Below are 21,982 nucleotides of genomic sequence, written 5' to 3'. Positions count from 1 at the left end.
AAAGATAACAGGTCAAAGGTCAGACTGAAAACCGATACATGTCAGAATTCTCAGAAACACATTATATTTGCCATATTCATACAAGGATATACAAATATTGTATACAATATTAAGCATCTACACCAGAGTATAGTTTGTAAGAGGAAAAAAATATTGAGTTATTTCCCTTAGTTTGAAATTTTGTGTACTGTGCGGTATACTGTGTATATATAATTACATACATTTTATATCTGAATGCCGTCAGTAAAAAGAACTTTTTGTCAGTATGTAATCATATTTATGTCTAATTTCATAATAACTTTTTGCACATTTGAGACCTGTTTTGCCTATGGCAGTAGTAGTCTTTGGCCATGGCCTTACTTGACATTAAACACCCATGTAAATAAATTTGTATACACACTTTCTAGTCATACAGCTATACTTAAAATACTGGTATCAATGACATCTTTGTTAGAGGGAGTTCCATGTCTCACCAACTAGGTGTAGATAATTAAACATGTTTTAGACACTTGAGGTATATGGTTTGTGTGCTTGACATGTTTTCCTGGTCGACAAACATGATTGATTTTTTTCGTGTGATCAATGTTTAATGGGTAGGTGTTTCGACATTTTTCTTTGCTTAGTTGTCATGCAGACTATGTGTGATTTTGAAGTTACGACCTTTGGTGTGAGATTGGAGTACCTCGATCGCTGTCTCTTGTGTAAATATGTATAGTGTTTAGTGCCCTGTTTGAGTACTCACAGAGGCTTTAATATACAGGGACGGAAATCAGATTTCAGGTATAAAAGAAGCTATAGCTGTTATTTGAAAGTTAGAAACTAAATTACACGAAAAGATATATGCACATATATATATATAAATGTATTCATATGGAAATATGGCAACACTTTATCTAGAATTAGATTTAGTGGATCCGAATGGATAATATTTTACACTTTTTCTGTATACAATACTGGGCTACATTTGTGTAACGTTCATGTTGTGCTCTAATCAGAAAACCGGTCTTTCATGGACAAAATATTTGATCACAAAGCATATACAGAGGATTGGAAGGTATAAAATTGTATTTCTGTAATTATTAAATGTGTATGATTTTTATGGTCCAACTTGACATTGTGGTTCTTAGCATTCCTGATATATTGGTGTTTGGGGGTCTCTGTTGAATGACCACAGGGTAGGGATAGGACAGGTTTAGGTATACAAAGACATGAAGCACATGTTACATATATGTGTGTACAAGATTTATTGACACTGTTGGCTTGGACACTGCAAACAAAGTGACTGATACTAGCCTCTTGACCAATGGCCAGAACATCCAAGGATCCAAACTGATTGGAGAGAGGCTTATCTCCAGGATCAATATTGGTTTGTTTGTGGTAGGGACTTTGAGCTAACTAGGATGTCATTGGCCACATAATTATGGTGTCTGCTGTTTGTATAGCACTGTTTGTTTTACCTGTATGACGGATTTTCCAAGTTAACTAGGTATGGGGGTCGGATATTTACAGATGCTGTTATTGTATACCATGACAAAGGCCACGAAGAACTCAGGTGTGTTGCTAAAGCAGCCATGATCTTTTAGCATGGTTTCCTGTTATCACTTGACAGGTCTTGGAAACTCAATGTCGCTGATGGAAGCTTGTCATCAACTGTTGCCTTTACTAGTGCTGTAGAGGTGAAGACATTTCTTGTGTAGGTGAAGACATTTTGAACGTGGCCATATCAAAGAGATGTACAATTTAAGGTACTGTGTATGGTCAATGCTCTTGTCTTGCTCGTTAGAGTCGTCTTCCAGACAGGTGGTTTGAAGGTGGCATCATTCTGCATAGTGAGTTTTTGTGATCTTTATGTTTAGTGAGCTTCAGTGATCTATAGTGAGCTTCATTGAGTTTAGCGAGCATGTAGAATCTTCCAGTCGCCATGTTCCACACTCTAAACATAGGTGATATATGTCTATATATCTAGGCTTTAGAGAAACATTATTTTTGATGAATGATATTTGATATTTTTAAAACTGGAATGGATTACAAATATGGCTGGCATACCAGTATACGTATCACTATCAGTGTTTCATTTTTCTACAGAGTTTTACAAGTAGATTTTTAGTGAGATCCAGAAATGTGAATTTAACATTAGGATTTATTGAGAAAATAAATTTTACCTCATAATTTATATAAAAGATCTTTTGTAGGAAATTCTTGATGATAGTAAAATGGCCATGCTTATTGTGAATATTCTAAATTGTTAGATTTATATGATTTACTGAAATGAAATATGTGGCATTTCACTTTAGGTTAATATCCTGAAATAAGCGGGAAAATGGCGTCCCCATCTAAATGAGTCTAGCATTCTGGCTGAGTGCATCAGAAAGATTTTATTGGAAGTCTGACAAAATTATTAAAATAGGCTGTCGCCTTCAGTGGAGTTCTACACGTACCCTACAGAGATGGTGCTATCTTAATGGATTTTTTTAAATGTAGTTCAAATCCTGTTCATGGTTGAGGGGCTTCAATTCTCATCTGTACATGGTCAGTAGACCGAGAGAGGGAAGCTGTTAATATTGGGACATGAAAGGTGTAAATGTACTCTAGGATAAAGTAAAGGTATCCTTTAATGCACTCTTGTCAAGTGCTGAAATTCTTATCAATATTTGAAATGAAATATATCGTGTTTAATTTATTTGTTAAAATTTTGTTTAATGTTCTACAATTTTCTATATATGGCAGGTATATATTTGATATACAACCTTAAAAATCTAATTAGTATTTGCTGTTTTTGTAGTAATTATAGGTATATCAGATAGTATTGGTAGGAAGTAACCAAACAAATTATCAACATTATTACGTTTTTTATCATCTTGTTTTAAGATTAGGGTTTTTAAATGTGTAAATGACACTGCACAATTCCATGCTCCATGTTTTTACACTTGCAATTTTTTATCCGCTATTGATCTGTATTTTGAGATTTTGTTTTTCATGATCAATGGGAGATATAACATTTTTGTTAGAAATTAATTGGCTAATACTCCTGTGGGTGTGTCTGAGTTGCCATGTCAAGATCTTGTTATGTATAGAAGAAACACTGCCACCATTCACATGTTTTAATCAATAAATGATTTTGTTGTGACAACCGTGGGTGTGATAAATCTATAAAAAGCAAGTCTTTACCAGTAATATACCTACCTATGACAAAAACAGTTTCCAAACATCAGTAGATAATATCCAATTTGAAACTTGTGGACATATCAATTTAATTGTGTATGCTCAGGATATTGGCCAGTTCTTTTTAAAGAGATTTTCAATACATTGATTTTTAGCCCTACAATGATCGTTTGTGCTCCGAAGTCTCACTGACAGCCAAGTCGTTGTTCTCATTCATGTGGAATGTGTTTTTAATTTACCGATGAGCTTTATTCCGTATTTAGATTGTCTTTCTCTGATATGAGTGTTGAACTGGGCCGTAGGTCTCCGACCCCGGGCTGATCGTACAATGACTAGAGGGCTTTGTTGACAGGGAAAACATTATTCTGCCATAAGGTCCTTGACCATGAGCTATATTTGTATTAAAAAAAATGGATTTTTACTAAATGGAACTGTTCTTTGTAGTAGGCTGAATTCAGACAGCTGTAGCATTATCTTAAACTGTTAGCAACTTGTAACTGTCAAATTCAAATGTCTTGTAACTCTAAAATCTGTTTCATTCAATTTCATGATCTTGCATGTACATTGTAAGGATCGTCATTATAGAATATTTAATCCTGGTTACATTATCATGTGTGTTGCAGAGGATTTTAAATAACTATTTGCTAAAAATGTTTGAACAGAAAGAATTTATCAAATCAGTTGGGTATATAATCTGAGGTTTGGATGAAATGTTAGTTCCATTGTACCATCTTAGACTAGCGGGCCTGAGTGACAACGAGGTCTTTGTCCAGGTACAAACAGGTAGATAAATATTGACCGAGAGTTAGGCTCATAGTGTATATGGCATTGTAAAATAAATTCCTTGTTGACATTAGGCAGCCTTTGTTCGGGGTTCAGATTGGTCATTGTTCGAGGATTGGGGTTGATGACATACATATACTGTAGTTCCTTGTGTAAGAAGGTAATTCAAGCTAGTGTGTCAAAAATGGCTACTTTAGCACGACATGCATTATTATTATTACACAAAATTAGAGGTTTTTCTCGGAGTAAAAATGATTACACTGGTAGTTTTATAAACAATAATTTCAATAAAGTATGTATTCTTTGTATAAAAAATTAAAGACAATATTTTGTAAGGTTTTTGCAATACTTGTGCATTTAAAGACACCTTAATTGTTGAAGTTTTAGGAAACTTAAAAACTTGTATCTTAAATCCATCTTGGACTGTATAGATTTCTTATAGGAAAGGATTTGAGTTAATTTTGATGATATAATGATAAATATAATCATCATAAACTGACCCAGTTCGTTGGTAAATTTGGAAAAAGCATTCTTGTTATACTCAACTAATTAATTGTCACAAATTCATATGTTGTTTGGTGATATGTTCGTTACATAACTTAATATCTCAAGTGTGTGATAAATAGATATATATGATTTACTCCAAAAAACTTACATAATTGTATATTGAAAACCTCAAACTGCTAGTCTGTCTGTTTGTGGACGAACTTGTCTATAGGTACCCAGTATTTACATATTGTACTAGGCTGTAATGCGCTTTCTGAGTGTTTTAGACGGTATATATTTATAAGTTTTGTTGTATAAAGCTGTTAGCTGTACAAAGTGACTGTAGAGTTATGTAGTTCGTTGACCGACACATATCATTAATCACATACCGATACTGTTGTTAATGACATATGATAAAAGTCCAGGCCTTTGTTTCATGAAGCAAGTAATGGCTGTCACCTCATAAAATTCCTTTGTTTGTGTGATGTTTATTAGTTATAATATTATACATATATATATATTCATTTATACAACAAACAGTTGTTTTAAGTGTGGAATGTTCCTGAGCTATATATCTTTCCCATTTTCTGTAAATAAATGCACATTTACATATAATAAACTCTGTGTCGCCAAAGTGTATATTCAATAAAACTTCAATAAAGAAATTGACATCCATTATATAAACTTAAATGCATGTAATGCTCTGAAAAATGCCAAAATCTAAATATTCAGATACAGTAACGATATACTCGTAACATTTTGATACTTATATATAATATGGTTATATTAATAAAACATATCTAAATATTTTTTTGTCAAAAGTAACCTGTGGCTAAATATATGTACAACACCTTTTATAATCTTAAAATATCATTCTTTTGTAGTAAAAATACATATTTTAAATGACATTTCAAAAACATCTGAACAACATTCTCACCTGCCTAGCTAATTCTATTCACCTGGTGAAATATAATCTTTACTGAGGTTTTACCTATCAACACAGACTTGTACATGCTACCTGTAAAGTTGTATCATCTATTGGGTCAAGTATGGATACTCTACTCTAGCTAGTTATCATACATCATTATGGCTACTAAAATATCATTCTCAGTAAAACAACAATTTCAAGGAAATCATTAAATGTTTAGTAAAATACTGAAGGAGTATCACTTATACCAGTATCCATATAAGTGGCCTCCATAGGCTTTTCACTGATATGTTAATAGCTTTTTCCTCAATGGTTTGTGTGTGATAAGGTGATTTTTCTTTGAGGTGTGTCTTTAACTGGGACAAGATGTTTGTAATTTAAACATAGTGAAATTGGCATCAAGCTGCTGTCTTCTAACATACACAGTGCAATTGACAAGGGCTGCCCCTGCCCTGTGTCGTGTGCTCATCAGGGAGTTTTTATATTGACGTATGCGAGACATTTAAACTGGTGACACCATCGTCGCACACACACGACCACGCTACAGTTGTTATCCGTGGACGATACGGTGTTGGTTACACATCCTCTGATTTACATTTCAAAATGGGTGTGGCCTCTTTACACAATGCCAATATACAATGTATGAGTGATTGCCTGAGGTTTTTTTGCGCCTGTAGTATATTTATAAGTTCAACTCAGTCTCGATCTCGATACCATCCCATACGTCACTTCACAGGGCTGGAATTTCCATATTGTGTGTGTGTTATTTTCTAAAAGATGTGGAGAAAAGAGCGTCAGGAATACATGCTAGCCCTAGAGGACAGACTATGAAGATAGTTTGATCTGATCATTTGGTTGGCAGTCTCCCACAGGGGAATCAGATAAGACCTGATGAAAAGTATGCGACAGGAATTCAAATGTACCTGTGTTTTAATTTTCTCTGGAGTTCTGTGTGTAATCATTTCTTGGTGGGACTCCGGAGATGCACAGGTCTTTTCTGGACAGCTTTAAGTAATGGTCACAGTACGACAGTTGTTGGATAGAGTTGGGCCAGTTATATTGGTGAGTTGTGGTTAGAATTTTGTGTAATACCTGGGTATAGTCAGATGATATGGAAATTAGTACAAAGGTGGATTTGATGAGAGTTTTGCATTTAGTACAGCTAGGGTTCATGTATTGATTGTATTATTTTCAATATTATATCTCCGATATGAGTGTGCCATGTTTGTGAAATTGTTCACTATCTGTATTGTATCTGGTGGTCGTTTTTATATAAATTTTTTAATGTATTATTCCGAGTGATATTTAGTAATGTTTATAAGTTTTTTTTTCTTTAATGGAACAAACTTTATTTGTCAGATGTTTAATTTTCATTTATCTGCCTCATGGGTTCGGTATTTTTTTTCACCCACCATGATTCTTACGTCCTATACACCTTAGTGATCATGACACTTATAGTCCGACAGGCTGTGAATGGATTCACTTTAATTTTCAACATGCATGGTCAATCATCCAATTCTATGGCATTTTGGCCAGAAGAAGGGGGTCAATTGTTATTCAGCAGAACCAATACTTATATGGGTAAGCTGTTTTGAGAACATAGACTGCTAACCGGATTACCCTGTGTGTGTCACTGGTCATAGGTCTTTTCCGTAAATGGACCATGATCTTTTCAACATTATTCATTTTCCTGGGCTACATATATTGGTTCAGTAAGTTTTCAATGTACAGGTGGGTCTGTATGTAGGCTATATATAGATGATCATTATTTAAGAATTTGATACGAAATATGTCACCCGTGGAGAGAAATAGGACTGACACAATAAGTCTTGTATATATTACAAAAAGTATCACCACAGCATGTATGGCATTCCTCAATATCTTGGTGTGCCCTATACACATATTTCACAATCTGTAGTGATTATACGAGTATATTTACTCTAAAATCACGAGGAATTTTTAGTCTGTTCAGGCTCTGCTGAAAGCTTGGTGAGGCGTGCAGGAGCTGAAAAGACGCTGACCTCCCTTGCCCTAGGCAGGAGTTTTATGCTCTGTACACGTGGTGACAGACTGATCGAAGTTCGGGCTGTCGCGCTCCCATCTAATATGCAAGATGTTATGCGTGACTGAAATTGCTTACAAATCAAACGTAAGTTTGAAGTTTGTATGTAAATGATCCAGCACTGTACTTGTGGTCTAGGCCACCATATGCTGTTAATGGTGTGTTTGACTTCCTTTTAAAGACTCGGTTAGTATTTAGGACACAATGATATTCTGGTAGGCGACAGTATTATAACATTTTACTGTAATATTGGGCGATGGAAGTTTTGCAATATTTCTCTTGTTGAGTTAGCATTGAAGCCATCTTTAGATGTTAGAGTAATTCAATTTTTAATTAGATATGCTGTAAATGATGTGATCTGGCCTTGTAATAGTTTATGCCTGACTGTGCTTTAATCTGTGTAAAGGTTGCTCAAAACAGCACCCAGAAGCTGTTCCTCTATTTAAAGTCGATTACAAAATGTCAGTAGTTCACTGTAGACATGATCACTCAGGGATGATAATTTATTTCAATGAAATTTTTATTTTGATGGATCAAATTTTCAGAAATATGTCCTGCTTGATGTTAGACTGATTATAATGTTATTTTCCTTGTACATGATATATCTATATTTACTAGACATGCTGTGTCTGGATTTTTTACCTCATGAAATTGTCAAGAATTTTTTTATAGAATTTTTTAGTGACTGTAAGGTTAACAATCATTTTTGGTTAGAATCATTTCCAGAAGTACAAGAAAGTGAAATTAATGTTTTTTTTTGCCTCACTTTTTATTAAGTATTTATTGAGTGTTATGATCAGTACCTGTCATTGTCATTATTGCATGCTCTTATATATATATATATATACATTGTATATGTCTCTAGTAATGATGCATTGTTATTCATCACATGTTAAATGTGAAACAGCTTTTGATGTAGCACTTGCATATTCACAATATCTTACTCCACCCTTTGTATGTATTTTAATGAGTAGACACATAATTTGGAATGGACAACTGGATGAATCTACTGTGCAGGACGTCGGTCAAGGATGAAGTCAACTACAACACATAAGCCACATTTTTACAGATTTGCACCAAGCGAATTTCAATGGCATCTTACCTAACAGCATTAGACTTGTTCCTGCATTTTCTAATACTGTCAGGTAAAGATGTCAGCTGATTTTGCACTAACGCCAATTTCATCGTCAATTTCATCGTCTCTTTCATCCCACAGGATTGCTATTCTATGTCTTCGCCTTCAGCTTTTGACCTTCAACCTTGGATCTAGAGCCAGAACCAGATGATCCAGTACATAGCTGTGATTGATTTGTTGTAATAATTATGACATATCTGTTGTATAAATTATAAGAACCATCAAGACTTTTGTTTGATTATAAGAATCGTCAAGACTTTTGTTTAATTTTAAGAATCATCAAGACTTTTGTTTAAATTATAAGAATCATCAAGACTTTTGTTTAATTATAAGAATCATCAAGACTTTTGTTTGATTATAAGAATCATCAAGACTTAATTTTGTTTAATTATGTCACTTCTAATGTTTATATGTTTGGGAAAAGATCCAAAAATCAATGGTTTCTTTTTATATTTTACCATTTGTTTTAAAGGTAGAAGAAATTCTCAACATAACTAAACATTTTCACTTATTGTAATGGAATCAATATATATATGTATGTATATATATGTGAACCTGTGGTAATAGTGATATAGTTCTTTACCTGACAGTATTATCTGTAATATCAATATCACAAGTTTCCTGACTTGAGAGAGGAAGACACCCTAGAGAGTAAAGCACAAGTGTGATTAGAATGTATAAAGGTAGAATGGCGGTATATATATAAAGGTGTGATTGGAGGGAGTATATACAGGTATGATGGGAGGGAGTATATACAGGTATGATGGGAGGGAGTATATACAGGTATGGTGGGAGGGAGTATATACAGGTATGGTGGGAGGGAGTATATACAGGTAGAATGGAGGTACATATATAAAGGTGTGATTGGAGGGAGTATATACAGGTATGATGGGAGGGAGTATATACAGGTATGATGGGAGGGAGTATATACAGGTATGGTGGGAGGGAGTATATACAGGTATGGTGGGAGGGAGTATATACAGGTATGGTGGGAGGGAGTATATACAGGTATGATGGGAGGGAGAATGTACAGGTATGATGGGAGGGAGTATATACAGGTATGATGGGAGGGATTATATACAGGTATGGTGGGAGGGAGTATATACAGGTATGATGGGAGGGAGTATATACAGGTATGGTGGGAGGGAGTATATACAGGTATGATGGGAGGGAGAATGTACAGGTATGATGGGAGGGAGTATATACAGGTATGATGGGAGGGATTATATACAGGTATGGTGGGAGGGAGTATATACAGGTATGATGGGAGGGAGTATATACAGGTATGGTGGGAGGGAGTATATACAGGTATGATGGGAGGGAGAATGTACAGGTATGATGGGAGGGAGTATATACAGGTATGATGGGAGGGAGTATATACAGGTATGATGGGAGGGAGTATATACAGGTATGGTGGGAGGGAGTATATACAGGTATGATGGGAGGGAGAATGTACAGGTATGATGGGAGGGAGGATATACAGGTATGATGGGAGGGAGTATATACAGGTGTGGTGGGAGGGAGTATATACAGGTATGATGGGAGGTAGTATATACAGGTATGATGGGAGGGAGTATATACAGGTATGATGGGAGGGGGTATATACAGGTATGATGGGAGGGGGTATATACAGGTATGATGGGAGGGAGTATATACAGGTATGATGGGAGGGAGTATATACAGGTATGGTGGGAGGGAGTATATACAGGTATGATGGGAGGGAGAATGTACAGGTATGATGGGAGGGAGGATATACAGGTATGATGGGAGGGAGTATATACAGGTGTGGTGGGAGGGAGTATATACAGGTATGATGGGAGGTAGTATATACAGGTATGATGGGAGGGAGTATATACAGGTATGATGGGAGGGGGTATATACAGGTATGATGGGAGGGAGTATATACAGGTATGGTGGGAGGGATTATATACAGGTATGATGGGAGGGAGTATATACAGGTATGATGGGAGGGAGAATGTACAGGTATGGTGGGAGGGAGTATATACAGGTATAATGGGAGGGGGAGGATATACAGGTATGATGGGAGGGATAATGTACAGGTATGATGGGAGGGGTAGTATATACAGGTATGATGGGAGGGAGTATATACAGGTGTGATGGGAGGGAGTATATACAGGTATGATGGGAGGGAGTATATACAGGTATGATGGGAGAGAGTATATACAGGTATGATGGGAGGGAGTATATACAGGTATGGTGGGAGGGAGTATATACAGGTATGATGGGAGGGGGAGTATATACAGGTATGATGGGAGGGGGAGTATATACAGGTATGATGGGAGGGAGTATATACAGGTATGATGGGAGGGGGAGTATATACAGGTATGATGGGAGGGAGTATATACAGGTATGATGGGAGTGAGTATATACAGGTATGATGGGAGGGGGAGTATATACAGGTGTGATGGGAGGGAGTATATACAGATATGATGAGAGGGAGTATATACAGGTATGGTGGGAGGGAGTATATACAGGTATGATGGGAGGGGGAGTATATACAGGTATGATGGGAGGGGGAGTATATACAGGTATGATGGGAGGGAGTATATACAGGTGTGATGGGAGGGAGTATATACAGGTATGGTGGGAGTGAGTATATACAGGTAGGATGGGAGGGAGTATATACAGGTATGATGGGAGGGAGTATATACAGGTATGGTGGGAGGGAGTATATACAGGTATGATGGGAGGGGGAGTATATACAGGTATGATGGGAGGGAGTATATACAGGTATGATGGGAGGGGGTATATAAAGGTGTGATGGGAGGGAGTATATACAGGTGTGATGGGAGGGGGAGTATATACAGGTGTGATGGGAGGGAGTATATACAGGTATGATGGGAGGGAGTATATACAGGTATGATGGGAGGGAGTATATAAAGGTGTGATGGGAGGGAGTATATACAGGTATGATGGGAGGGGGAGTATATACAGGTGTGATGGGAGGGAGTATATACAGGTATGATGGGAGGGGGTATATACAGGTATGATGGGAGGGAGTATATACAGGTATGATGGGAGGGAGTATATACAGGTATGGTGGGAGGGAGTATATACAGGTGTGATGGGAGGGAGTATATACAGGTATGATGGGAGGGAGAATATACAGGTATGATGGGAGGGAGTATATACAGGTATGATGGGAGGGAGTATATACAGGTATGGTGGGAGGGAGTATATACAGGTGTGATGGGAGGGAGAATATACAGGTGTGATGGGAGGGAGTATATACAGGTATGATGGGAGGGAGAATATACAGGTAGGATGGGAGGGAGTATATACAGGTATGATGGGAGGGTGTATATACAGGTATGGTGGGAGGGAGTATATACAGGTATGATGGGAGGGGGAGTATATACAGGTATGATGGGAGGGAGTATATACAGGTATGATGGGAGGGAGGATATACAGGTATGATGGGAGGGAGAATGTACAGGTATGATGGGAGGGAGTATATACAGGTATGATGGGAGGGAGTATATACAGGTATGATGGGAGGGAGTATATACAGGTATGGTGGGAGGGAGTATATACAGGTATGATGGGAGGGATTATATACAGGTGTGGTGGTAGGGATTTTATACAGGTGTGATGTGAGTATATACAGGTGTGATGTGAGTATATACAAGTATGATTGGAGGGATTGTATACAGGTGTGATCAGAGAATATACAGGTATGGTGGGAGGGAGTATATACAGGTATGATGGGAGGGATTATATACAGGTGTGGTGGGAGGGATTTTATACAGGTGTGATGTGAGTATATACAGGTGTGATGTGAGTATATACAGGTATTGTGGAGGGATTTTTATACAGGTGTGATGTGAGTATATACAGGTATTGTGGGGGGATTTTTATACAGGTGTGATGTGAGTATATACAGGTATTGTGGGGGGATTTTTATACAGGTGTGATGTGAGTATATACAGGTGTGATGTGAGTAAATACAGGTATAGTGGGAGGGGTTTTATACAGGTGTGATGTGAGTATATACAGGTGTGATGTGAGTATATACAGATGTGATGTGAGTATATACAGGTGTGATGTGAGTATATACAGGTGTGATGTGAGTATATACCGGTGGGATCTGAGTATATACAGTATGGTGGGAGGGATTTTATACAGGTATGGTGTGAGTAAAAACAGGTATGGTGGGAGGAATGTTATACAGGTGTGATCTTAGTATATACAGGTATGATGTGAGTATATACAGGTATGGTGTGAGTAAATACAGGTGTGATTTGAGTATATACAGGTATGATGTGAGTATAAACAGATATGGTGGGAGGGATTTTATACAGGTGTGATCTTAGTATATACAGGTGTGATCTTAGTATATACAGGTGTGATCTTAGTATATACAGGTATGGTGTGAGTATAAACAGGTATGGTGGGAAGGATTTTATACAAGTATGATCTAAATATACAGGTATGTTGAGAGTGTGTTGTACATGTAAGAAATGGTGTATAATAGGTATGGATGTGTATCATTATAGAGTCAAGCGTAATAAGGCCATTAATCACTTAATGAGAATGCATAGTTGACAGTGATTTAGGGATGATTTGGAGTTGGGAGATAAGTTTTAATGACACAAATACATCTTCATCGCTTATTTCATTTTTTTTTTCAATTGTGTGTTATATGTACTGATATTAAATCCCCCCTCCCCAATCATTCATGTTTATGTATTATATATTTGTACAGAAAGTTCCCAGGATAGATAATTTACAATAGGAATAGGTTTTCTCCGTGGTATGTCTACCAGCACTCTAAAAGCCATATGATTAATAAAACCGCAGGTTAATTGGTATAAATCACAATTAACATTCCTCAACTTAATTATAATCAACTGCTGATATTTTTCAGTCTATATGCGGACATATAAAGACAGGTTTTTATGTATATTGCGGTTATATTTCCTGGGGAAATAATTTTTAAAGCATACAACTCAGAGGACATCAAAGATAATTCTAACCCCTCCAGGGCCCTCCTTGTGAATTTGGCTTTGTCAAGATTACATCAAATATTCCACGTGACAATTATGGATCCCTTTCAGATGGGTTTGCGTATATGGAAAATTTGCAATTCATTCTGACCTAATACATTATATATGACATTGATGGCTACATTAGATCAGGTAGTCACACCAGCATTATCATCTCTGATGTCTCGGTAAGCCTTCTATCTGATGTCTCGGTATAAGCCTTCTATCTGATTAAAACTGTAAGGCTTGTCATCTGGCCCAGTCCTACTGGTACGGCATGTATTCTTAGTGAATGATATAATAACACCCTTCATTTCATCACAGAACTTTTCCAATTAGTCTAGTTTTAGAATTTTTAGTTGGTAGATTAGTGAGAATATATTTACCAGGTTCCTGTATTTCAACATGTATACCCTTTAAATATGTAAAGTGTACTGCTTTTCAGGATTTTTTTCATTTCGTTATTTGTTTTTTTTATTGTTTACACTCAAAGTCTCAAAAGTTTTTTTTTGAAAACTTAGATGTTGATAATATCTCTTATAACAAAGACTAGGCAGCAGTATAATTGTTTACATATTCATTAAACAAAACAAAAAAATGGCCCAAGGTTATTGTAAAATCAATGTGTTTTAACAAAGAAGAGATAATTAAGAGGAGATAAGATGGATGCTGGAGGCCATCACTTTAAATACCTGCATACTGTTTTAACATTATACATGTACTTTGAAGTCAAAATTTTAATGAAACATAAACGAAAGAGTCAGCTATTTTATTGTAAAACAGAAACGTATCGGTTTCCCTGTAGTGGTAAATTTTCTTTGAGGATTGAAACCTTTGTTGATATATTTATATAGAAAAATCCGCTGTTGTTGAAAATTTGTATGGCTGCCAGTCACGAGATGTGTTCCAATGGTGAGCTTGTGTAGGGCTAGCGTGTACCAGGTACTCTTGTCTTTGGGTAGAAAAGTTATGAAACAGGCAGAATCAATAATTACCAGGAAAACAGGAGGCAACTGGGAAATTATACCTCAACATAGCCCTAGCTTATGTTACACACTTAAAAAAATGTCTCCAGTTTGTCAATATACCAGCTGTAGAAATTGATCACTGTTAGAATATATCTTTGGGAAGTTTATTTCGAATTATTTTTCTGATCAATATTAATGTCCTGTAGAAGCTAGCTACAAGAAAGGTTACATGGATCCATTAACATATCGTTAATAAAAATAAAATCTATTTCTAGAAAATTACATAAAATGAAATGATTTAATTTTGAAAAGTTTGATAAATGCAGAAATAAAATTTACTGTATCTATAGATTAAGGGAGCTTTTTATTTCAGTAACACTTTACTATATCTATAAATTAAGGAAGCTTTTTATTTCAGTAACACTTTACTATATCTATAAATTAAGGAAGCTTTTTATTTCAGTAACACTTAACTTTGTGAAAATTAGAATATGAAAACTGAGCTTACAAGAAAAACTTCAAATTTACACGTTTGTTTTGTACAATCCATATATATATATACTGAAGAACAATACTTTGAACAATGTCAAGTTTTAAAATGTTTGCTTACAAATTTGTCCACTGTTAATAAAATTTTGTAGTGTTAACTGTGCATTAGACAATTCTTTTGTCTGGTACATGTAGGAGGATATGTCAGAAAGTGCTTTATTTTTTTGAAGGCAGTGAAAACATACAATTGAGATATGTTAATTGTCTCTGCCTTGAACTTCTGACCTGGAGTGAACTGAATACAATGATATTCATGTACAGACTATTTTTTTCTGAAATTGTTAAAATAGTTTTAAGATAGTATTAAGATCAGGTGTGTAACTACAGAGTAATACATAAGATAGATCGTTATGTTACAGTAGATATATGTAGTCTACGTGTATCTTAAATACTGGAAATAATCTAACGTATAACGATAATGATGAAATAGTTATGAGTAATTATACACGTAATTATACACATCTGGTGCGGAACATTTTCATTTTAATTTTTTTCCGTAGACAGAGGATGACGTTTTCCTATTCAATGACAAAGAGATAGTTTGAGCTCAGGATTTTTTTTTTAAGTCTGTAATGGTTATACTCGAGATGTCATTTATTGTCAGGTGAATGGGTGGGGTCATCGGTAACAGTCTGGGACCGAACAAGATCATGTTCGCGAAATGGAGAATGGTACATTATAGGCCAACCAGGTACACGTTCCATTGTACTCGTGTAGAACTTGCCAAATATAGCATTAGTATTCTTTGTAGTAGTATTTCATGCTATTGTGTAAAAGATATCTTAGTGGAATGTTGTACAGGATAATTTTGAAGGTTAAACTGGTCTTATATGAAGAGTTGTTTGGGGTGGGAGGTGAGGGAAGCGGGAGGGAACAGAGGGTGAGGGAACGTGAACAGTTTGTGAACAGGGTCTGTAAGACTCGCCAAGTACTCTGAGGGTTTTTCCTTCTTTAGGCAAATATTGATGCACCGTTAGTGTAGATTGTGACCTCTATTCAGGGTTGTGTGTTTAACCATAAATCATGATTATTAAAATGACAAAGATAAGGAAAGGAAGGTCTCAGAAGTTGAGAGCTGTTTGGTGACTTGGTGGTCATGAATACAGGAATCTCATCGGTTTATTAAAGGTCAGATAAAAATGGCGTGATCACACAATCTAGGTCATTTGGAATTTTTAGGAATTATGATGAATTATGTTGGAGTTAAGATATTTGGTAGATTTAAGTATGAGGAAAGAGTTCAGGGAATGAATAGCCCAAGCTTATATTATGATATTTGTGTTAGAATTGAAGCTATGAAAATTTGACTTGTACTTTTCTTGATAAGATGATAATTTTGAACAATTAGGATTAATGTGTTTCAAGAATGTTTTCCAGAAAAGGAAATGAAACTCAAACATTTTGTATGAAATTGATGTAAGCATGCTAACCAGACTCGTGTCGACTGTAAGGAAGATTTACAGGCATTACCCGGCCTGGGTATATGGGGATGGGTTTGTAGGACTCCTAGACCAGGAAGACTCAATGTTGTACCCTCCTATCTACACGATGGCAGCCACACATACTTAACTCAGGTTGTTTTATCTGAGAGCAAACGAGGGATTTTGATCAAAGTAAATACAAGTTTCAATTTAACCGGTACATAGTCACAGCACAATGGCAAAATGGAGTGCTTTTTATCTTTATACGTGTGTACTTAGCTGTCATCAGCCCCTAGCCTGCTCTCCACTTGAGATCAGAACAATTTTGCTCTTTGTCGCCCACCTTGTGTAGTCCAAGCTAATATCGTGTGTTCCAAGCTAATAACAAGTAGGGAATTCAGTCATATCACTTGCAATATAACATGCCTGATTTTATATCTGTTTAGCTCATTACTACTAAAAGTAGTTTTAATTACAACTTGATTTCTTTTGAACAGTTTTAAAAAGTAGTATACAATTTTTGGGTACTTGTATACAAATATTTTTTACATGTATGTTGGTTGACATAAAACAAATTCAACAAGTGATATTGATACAGGTGCATTTTAACATAGATCAAATTGGTACATTTGTGTAGATATTTAAATCAGTTGAATAAAAAAGAAAATAGTAGCCTGAGTAACAGGTTAAATCAGGAACAAATTTTTTGAAGCTTTTTTATGACATTATATATTATATGCTTTAAGTTGTTATGTAAATAAATTTTATAATGTTCAGATGAATTTTTAACATGTATTGATTGGTGACAGATATTAAGACACCTTAAAACAGCTATGTTGAATGCTGTGGATTTTGCTACTTTTTCAAGCACTATACAAGCTTTGATTTTACAATTCAAACTTATTTTGTTATGCACATGTTTAAAATCAATTTTTTTGTCAAAATTAAAGCTCCCGAAAGCCTATGTTATAACTATTGCAAATATTTAAGTTAAGATTCCTGTATCTTGTACATTTATTGAGTATATGTATTACCTTTTAGTGTCATAGTTAAGTATATATATAAATTTGTGATGTGGAATTCGATCTTTGTGGCTGAAGATTTTTTGTGATGAAGTCTGTATATCATTACAGCAAGGATTGTGAATACTTAATTATCAGTGGGTTCGTCAGTGTTTCACAGGACCATGGGCAGCCTTGATGATCTGTTTTATACTGACAAGATCACTCTGCTGTTCCAAAGTCCAAATATATCTCAACTCTACAATCAGGATATAGCCTCTCATTGGACATCCCTAACGTATCTCCTTCTCCCATTGGACATCCCTAACATATCTCCTTCTCCCATTGGACATCAATCACAAGGATTTCCACTGGACCATCGATGTTTCCCTTTAGCGTGTCGATCAGTATATATATATATATTAACATTATTTGTGTGTGTCAGCTGTTTAGAACTGATGTAATACAATGATAAAATGCATGTGTTATGTATCATATGTACTTCAAACGTACTTTATATTGTTTTGTAAACAACTTTTATTGATAATATTCATATTTTCATGAAACCTGTTGAAACTAACCACCACTGCAATGGACAGATCTTAAATAGGTTCAATATGCATAGAATTGTAATATCTATATTTTAAATGAATCTATTATTATTTGATAAACTTTTTGATACTTGTAGATATTGTAAATGTATCAAAGGAATTATATTGCGAGACTTTTGTCTTCTTTTTAAATGCATAATTTATTGAAATAAAATATTGTGATCAATCTTCCCATGCTGTTTATATTTGTTGGGTATAAATATTAAATTTTCTTTTTTTTTTTTTTTTTTACAGACAATGGTGTTTGAGGGAACCTAAATCAAGCTGAAGAAGCTGAATACGGATCACCACAGACTACAGTGATGAACAGCCTTGACATCAATACTTTACAGCTGCCAAATCTTATCTTTGTTCAAGCAAAGGTTTTTTATGTTGATTATTGCATAAAACAGGAAGAACTCATTATTTATTTATTAATGAATAGGGATTAGATAACTGGAAGGAAATGGCAGGAAGCATCATTAGGGAGGGATACCTACAGGAACAGGGTGCTAATTAAACCAGGGACATTGTAGTTGGGGGGGAAATAATTAGACAGCAGTGAATATTGTATTAGATAAAACAAAGGATGATGCGATATGCATTTGCATTAATTAAAACAATGGATATTTTATTTGTAGTAAGGAAGCAAATTAAAGTACTTAAGGAGCAACTTTAATCATTAATGATTGCATGACAATAGTTGGCACCGCTTGGATACCATGTAATCTGCGACATAAGTTATGGCTTGACGTGATATGAATAACGGGAGAAAGCTTTGACAATCGCGAGTCTCCCAACGAGGGCATTCTAAGAGGTGGCAACCCTGTTAATGAGAGATATTTTAATGGAGATTGAAGCATGAAGTCTACACTGTCCATTAAAAAATTATCTGTTATCTATACGTTAAATATTTACCTGTTATTTATGCGTTAAATATTTGCCTGTCATCTATACGGTAAAAATTTACCTGTTACTTATACATTAACAATTTACCTGTTATCTATACTTTAAGAAACTACCTGTTATCTATACGTTAAAAATTTACCTGTTATTTATACATTAAAAATTTACCTGTTATTTATATATTAACAATTTACCTGTTATTTATATATTAATAATTTACCTGTTATTTATACATTAAAAATTTACCTGTTATTTATATATTAACAATTTACCTGTTATTTATACATTTAAAATTTACCTGTTATCTATACATTTAAAATTTACTTATCTATTCAAGTTAATCCAGATTTAGGAAACTTGATTACTATTTTCCTGTTAGTGTCAAGTCAGCCAGCTAATCACACTACTTAACCTTTGAATAGCCTTAATATAGGACATATCCATGGCAACACGTCTTACAGTTATAGCCATGAAGACAGTCTACCACTAACATGTTGTTCCTCTCTATTAGTTTTTAATGCTTGATGCCATAAAGACATTAGCCTAGGTCCTCTGTTAATATTGATTAAAAGCCAGGACACTTCACTCAGGTATGTAACGAAGACAGGTAAGTTTATCTCATAGAAAATGAAAATGAAATTAAAATAAAATATAGAAAATGTTTTTCAATTATGAAAATAAAAATAAAAAATAGAGACATTTAGTCTAGGTCCTCTGTAGATATTCATTATAAGTCAGGACACTTCACCCAGGTATTTAACGAAGACAGGTAAATTTATCTCATAGAAAATGTCTTTTTAAATATGAAAATTAAAATTACTACAATTGTATTGTTATTTATATTTATATTGTAATGTATGTTGTTATATTTTTTATGTTTGAAAATAAAAAAGGAATCACATTGTGTGATGGAATGTAAATTGTGCTTTTGTGTTTTGTTACTGACAGTGAATGTAGAAAAAGTTTGGGTATATTTGAAAAACTTAATCAGGTTTTATCTCATTTGCAATTCTGTCAGGTAAAAAAACCAAACTGACAGATAATTGAGACTGTATATCAACCATACAAAAATTACTTTTTTACTGAAATAATATATTGATAGTGCTGTATTTAGTTCTGCCAAGAGCTGCTGGTTAATATTTCTGTGGTATGGAATATTGATTCCTAAAGAAACAGAAACAAGAGGAATCTTTACATCACACAACGTCCTAACGTTATACACTGAAGTTATTGTCTATAGAACAACATAGTGTTATACAACATCCTAAAGTTATACACTGAAGTTAGTGTCTATACAACAACATAATATGTGTCATGACATTGTGTAATGTCACATTGTAAACAGCAGACATGAAGTTGATGACATAAAAGACTGTTTTTAAGAGGATGGACAGAAGATATTTTTAGTAGTATTCACATATTCTGTGGTAATACATTAAAATATCTCCCTAGTGCAGTTTAATTCTTGTTGGATGTACTGTTCCTTACTCTCAGTTTACTTGTTGGATGTACTGTTCCTTACTCTCAGTTTACTTGTTGGATGTACTGTTCCTCACTCTCAGTTTACTTGTTGGATGTACTGTTCCTCACTCTCAGTTTACTTGTTGGATGTACTGTTCCTCACTCTCAGTTTACTTGTTGGATGTACTGTTCCTTACTCTCAGTTTACTTGTTGGATGTACTGTTCCTTACTCTCAGTTTACTTGTTGGATGTACTGTTCCTTACTCTCAGTTTACTTGTTGGATGTACTGTTCCTTACTCTCACTTTACTTGTTGGATGTACTGTTCCTTACTCTCAGTTTACTTGTTGGATGTACTGTTCCTTACTCTCAGTTTACTTGTTGGATGTACTGTTCCTTACTCTCAGTTTACTTGTTGGATGTACTGTTCCTTACTCTCAGTTTACTTGTTGGATGTACTGTTCCTTACTCTCACTTTACTTGTTGGATGTACTGTTCCTCACTCTCACTTTACTTGTTGGATGTACTGTTCCTCACTCTCACTTTACTTGTTGGATGTACTGTTCCTCACTCTCACTTTACTTGTTGGATGTACTGTTCCTTACTCTCAGTTTACTTGTTGGATGTACTGTTCCTTACTCTCACTTTACTTGTTGGATGTACTGTTCCTCACTCTCAGTTTACTTGTTGGATGTACTGTTCCTTCACTCTCAGTTTACTTGTTGGATGTACTGTTCCTTACTCTCAGTTTACTTGTTGGATGTACTGTTCCTTACTCTCAGTTTACTTGTTGGATGTACTGTTCCTTACTCTCAGTTTACTTGTTGGATGTACTGTTCCTTACTCTCAGTTTACTTGTTGGATGTACTGTTCCTTACTCTCAGTTTACTTGTTGGATGTACTGTTCCTTACTCTCAGTTTACTTGTTGGATGTACTGTTCCTTACTCTCAGTTTACTTGTTGGATGTACTGTTCCTCACTCTCAGTTTACTTGTTGGATGTACTGTTCCTTACTCTCAGTTTACTTGTAGGATGTACTGTTCCTTACTCTCAGTTTACTTGTTGGATGTACTGTTCCTTACTCTCAGTTTACTTGTTGGATGTACTGTTCCTTACTCTCAGTTTACTTTTAAAGGTGTTAATATCTGGTGTCTTGTAAAATCCTCAAAGGAATCCTCAAAGGTGCTAATATCTGGTGTCTTTTGTAAAATCCTCAAAGGTGCTATTATATCTTGTGTCTTTTGTAAAATCCTCAAAGGAATCCTCAAAGGTGCTAATACCTGGTGTCTTTTGTAAAATCCTCAAAGGTGCTAATATCTTGTGTCGTTTGTAAAATCCTCTAAGGTGCTAATATCTTCTGTCTTTTGTAAAATCCTCAAAGGTGCTAATATCTTGTGTCGTTTGTAAAATCCTCAAAGGTGCTAATATCTTGTGTCGTTTTTAAAATCCTCTAAGGTGCTAATATCTTGTGTCTTTTGTAAAATCCTCAAATTCATGCTGCGGTTTCATGTGGAATTTGTGACA

The 21,982-nt window shown here is 35.1% G+C and overlaps 1 protein-coding gene across 12 annotated transcripts in view; it reads left to right on the top strand.

Annotated features, from left to right (window-relative positions):
- The window catches only part of LOC117345280, a 100,159-nt gene that overhangs the window by 21,757 nt on the left and 56,420 nt on the right, over window positions 1-21,982 (top strand). For 4 of the 12 annotated variants that reach the window (XR_004536390.1, XR_004536388.1, XR_004536389.1 and 1 more), the window contains one exon: window positions 18,347-19,808. The exons of 1 other annotated variant lie outside the window; for it this stretch is intronic. The gene's annotated coding sequence lies outside the window, so the exon portion shown is untranslated. 7 more of the 12 variants (XR_004536398.1, XR_004536393.1, XR_004536392.1 and 4 more) reach the window with 7 other exon arrangements.

This window comes from Pecten maximus, chromosome 16 (genome assembly GCF_902652985.1).
Source record: "Pecten maximus chromosome 16, xPecMax1.1, whole genome shotgun sequence".
Classification (NCBI taxonomy): Eukaryota; Metazoa; Mollusca; class Bivalvia; order Pectinida; family Pectinidae; genus Pecten; species Pecten maximus.
The sequence above is the reverse complement of the archived record's forward strand: the minus strand, read 5'-3'. Positions and strand labels throughout refer to the sequence as shown.